Below are 4,467 nucleotides of genomic sequence, written 5' to 3'. Positions count from 1 at the left end.
TCAGATTGCCTGCATTTGCCATAGAAAATCTGTTAGTCAAGGTTATAATGGCTGACTAACTTAAATGGCTCAATAAACAGAGGGAGTCTTGGGCAAAACAGATGCAAAATTCTGAGATCACAGAAAGGCAGCAGGGATGCAAGAAGAATAAACATCACATGCATAATTTTGATGCTGCTGTGATTAGGAGCTTAGGAACCCTGGCAACAACAGCATACTCACCTTTAGTCTTATAACCTTGACACAAAAACTTGTCGTGAAACTCCTGTGTGAGGATTTCAGGCTAATAAGGAATCTTAAGTTCTGGGACGAGTTGGGGCCAGGTCATTCAAAACATTAGCAGCTCTAAAAATCAATGCTAAAACAGTGAGAAGATGCTAAAGCAGGGAAGAAGTGAGTCTGTTGCTTTGCTTTTAAAAGCATTGCTGCAACATTTTTCAACACATAGTAGCTTTGTGGGCATTGCAGTATGTGGTAGTTATTGTGAGCACTTACAGAGATCATTTAGAGATGCTTTTTCATCTCAGCTATAAAAATTCACAAGTAACTGAGAGGCAATAATAAGGCTAACATGGTTTTCTCAAATCTTCTGACCCCACAAGCATTTTTATCAAGAGACAGTGCTGCCTTATTACATTTGATGGAGCATAAAAGTGCAATAAACCTCAATAAAGTAACATTCATATATAAAAACTTGTACCAGCTTTTATTCACATTGTATTAAAATTGTATTGAAATGTATTAAAAATGTCAATGTGCAATTTCATGTTAGCTCCTCAGGTAAAAAAAAAAAAAAAAAAAAAGAAAGAGAATGGAGGCTGATTTTTATGTTAGACAGAAAAGTTCTTTGCAATCAGCAGAGGTGCCATCCTCATCCCATCACTGAGCTAGACAGTCAGACCTTGGTTTTGCCTTGATGCATATCAATGAACATCACAAACAGGCAAGTGGACAGCTCTGGTGGGCTCTGACATCCACCTTGAACACGTTTGACTTCATGCCAAAAATGGGGACACTTGTCTGTGAGGACAGTGACTGTCACAGGTCACCTTGGAGAACATGGCCTTTTTCAGTTCTGCTATGAATGTCAGGTCCGCTCGGCATGACCTGCCTCTCTTCTGCCTCTCTCTCTCCTGCTCTCTCTCTTTTTTTTTTTTTTGCGGAATCGGCACCTCAGCTGTGTCGCTTTCTGTAATTAGTGACTCGTGGGTTGTCGCGCATTACTGTAATTACTTTCCTACCTTATTTAAACCTCTGGCAGGTGCCCCGTCATCGCTGGAGCATCGTATACTATTCTACATATAACTAAGCATGTGTATGTAGTGTATTGACATGTGTTAACTCGTTATGCGATTTGATTTTCTACGCTGACAGTCCCTGTGCGGTAGATTATCTTTCAGTATGTAGTGCACATGTGTGAAGCAACACGAACTCGGGATCAACGCTGACAGTCCCTGTGGTGTTGATGTCGGTTTGTTCGCTACTCTTTTTCTCCTGTACGTCCTCATCCTCCTACTCTCCTGGTTCCTGCCGTCAGCCTGTCTACTCACCTGTTCGTCCTGGTCTCCTCAGCCAGCTCTGCCCTACCCTGGTTCAGTACTTTACATTGACTCTGTACGTTGTTACTTTGTGTTTTTCCATTAAACCTCCATTTTTCTACTAGCACCTGGGTCTGCACATTGAGTCCTACCTCAGTTCTCCCTCACCCTCCTGGTGAGGGGGACTCAACCATAACAATGAATTTATGAAATAGGAGGGTCAGACAGTAATTCAATAATGGTTAAGTTTTTTCTTTCTGCGGAATCATACTGATGATGTTGTGACACATGATTATGTATCTTAAGGAGACTGTTCTCCTGTAAAATATGTTGTTTGTACCAGTAAGTTATTATGATAAACTGTTACGTGTTACAGTTTGGCAACATCCAGCAACCATATTAATTATGACACAAGGAACGGAGTAAGTACAGTGCCTTGCAAAAGTATTCGGCCCCCTTGAACTTTGCGACCTTTTGCCACATTTCAGGCTTCAAACATAAAGATATAAAACTGTAATTTGTTGTGAAGAATCAACAACAAGTGGGACACAATCATGAAGTGGAACGAAATTTATTGGATATGTCAAACTTTTTTAACAAATAAAAAAACTGAAAAATTGGGCGTGCAAAATTATTCAACCCCCTTAAGTTAATACGTTGTAGCGCCACCTTTTGCTGCGATTACAGCTGTAAGTCACTTGGGGTATGTCTCTATCAGTTTTGCACATCGAGAGACTGAAATTTTTGCCCATGCCTCCTTGCAAAACAGCTCGAGCTCAGTGAGGTTGGATGGAGAGCGTTTGTGAACAGCAGTTGTCAGTTCTTTCCACAGATTCTCGATTGGATTCAGGTCTGGACTTTGACTTGGCCATTCTAACACCTGGATATGTTTATTTGTGAACCATTCCATTGTAGATTTTGCTTTATGTTTTGGATCATTGTCTTGTTGGAAGACAAATCTCCGTCCCAGTCTCAGGTCTTTTGCAGACTCCATCAGGTTTCCTTCCAGAATGGTCCTGTATTTGGCTCCATCCATCTTCCCATCAATTTTAACCATCTTCCCGGTCCCTGCTGAAGAAAAGCAGGCCCAAAACATGATGCTGCCACCACCATGTTTGACAATGGGGATGGTGTGTTCAGGGTGATGAGCTGTGTTGCTTTTACGCCAAACATAACGTTTTGCATTGTTGCCAAAAAGTTCGATTTTGGTTTCATCTGACCAGAGCACCTTCTTCCACATGTTTGGTGTGTCTCCCAGGTGGCTTGTGGCAAACTTTAAACGACACTTTTTATGGATATCTTTAACACACTCTTGTGTGTTACAGCCTGCTCAGTGTTTTATAACTAAGGTGTCACTTTATTTTTAAGCTCATTTAATAAGACAAGTTGAACCAGAACAGACTCATTTGGAGCAGCATAGAAACACATACAGTACACACATGGATCACTGTGTAGAGCTATGGGCAGCTTCTGCACAACTTCTATAATTAATTAAAGTCCCACTCCAGAAACATTTTCATTTTTATATTTGTATATAAAAATACTTTACTATAAACAATATGCAGTCTAACACAGCTTTTCCTCAAAAAAATTTCAGTGGGCCTCTGTAATAGGAATGAACATTGCCCCTCATTGTGCATTCCAGGATCTATGAATGTTGCCGTCATCCCTTATGTGGATTTGAATAATTTTGCACGCCCAATTTTTCAGTTTTTTTATTTGTTAAAAAAGTTTGACATATCCAATAAATTTCGTTCCACTTCATGATTGTGTCCCACTTGTTGTTGATTCTTCACAAAAAATTACAGTTTTATATCTTTATGTTTGAAGCCTGAAATGTGGCAAAAGGTCGCAAAGTTCAAGGGGGCCGAATACTTTCGCAAGGCACTTTACATGGAGGCACAAAGTCCCCATTAGGATGAAGCAGTTGGCAGAATTGTTGGAATTCTTCCTGCAACCGTGAGACACCCCTTTAGGTTGTATGAGAGAGAAGGGACAAACGACAATATGGGTCGTATAGGTTGGAGGACTTCTAGTCTAAGGAAATTATTATTTTTATTCTTTGTACAGTAGGTAGTTTTGGTTTTACTGATATTTCTTGCATGTAGATTTTGTATATTTTTTGCTTTTCATTATAACCTTCTCTGGTGAGTTTTGATAGTCTGACTTTTTTGTCACTGGTTGACCACTTTTAATCATCACTTTCATCACTTTCACCAGGGGTTCTCTTGGGGTCATTTTGAGCCATCTAGTCAATCATTAATGTCTCTATGATCAATGTCTGGCTGTTTCTGGTCAGTATATGGTCAACTATACCCATTGCTAAATGTGTATAATAGCATAATGCTTATATATCGTCAACGTATAGTCATTTCCAGCAAGGTCATACTGATCATTAATTAATTATCATTGTTTACAAGCCCTTACTTTATATTAAGGTGCCAGAAGTTCTATGTTCCGGGTTTGCAAACGAGAGCAGACGTCTTTACTGCTCCTCTTGTCTGTTCTATATTTCAAGTCTTTGAGCATACTTACAACTGCTAAAATGCCTCAAAGAGGGAAAAGAGCTAATAAATCAGAAGCGACGAAGGATATGGAGACAGAAGAAATGTGTCATAGAGCGGCGCAAGTTAAAGATATCGTGGATCATGAGAGACATACAAGCCAAGGGATGCTTAACCAACAGCAGGAGTGCTTCAAAGGCTTTGTGCAACTAATTATGGAGACAAACAACAGGAGATTCGACGAAATGACCAGAGAAATACAGGATATAAAAACGAGTTTGCAGTTTACCCAGCGAGAGGTGGATGTGATAAAGTCTGCCATGGGTGATCAGAAAATACAAGCCAAGGAAGCGAAGGAAGAAGTTTACAGAACGTGTGAGAGTTTAATGACTAATGGATAGAATGGAGCATCTGGAAGCACAGTC

General features: G+C 40.0%; 1 protein-coding gene across 3 annotated transcripts in view; it reads left to right on the top strand.

Annotated features, from left to right (window-relative positions):
• Positions 1 to 4,467, top strand: part of gabra3 (gamma-aminobutyric acid type A receptor subunit alpha3) — a 98,588-nt gene that overhangs the window by 6,946 nt on the left and 87,175 nt on the right. The window contains exon 1 of one of the 3 annotated variants that reach the window (XM_020600505.1): positions 1,313 to 1,614. The exons of the other annotated variants lie outside the window; for them this stretch is intronic. The gene's annotated coding sequence lies outside the window, so the exon portion shown is untranslated. Of the gene's footprint in view, positions 1 to 1,312; positions 1,615 to 4,467 lie in introns of those variants that run through there. 3 annotated transcript variants of the gene reach the window in all.

This window comes from Monopterus albus, unplaced genomic scaffold, assembly GCF_001952655.1.
Source record: "Monopterus albus unplaced genomic scaffold, M_albus_1.0 scaffold47.1, whole genome shotgun sequence".
NCBI classification, from domain to species: domain Eukaryota; kingdom Metazoa; phylum Chordata; class Actinopteri; order Synbranchiformes; family Synbranchidae; genus Monopterus; species Monopterus albus.
The sequence above is the reverse complement of the archived record's forward strand: the minus strand, read 5'-3'. Positions and strand labels throughout refer to the sequence as shown.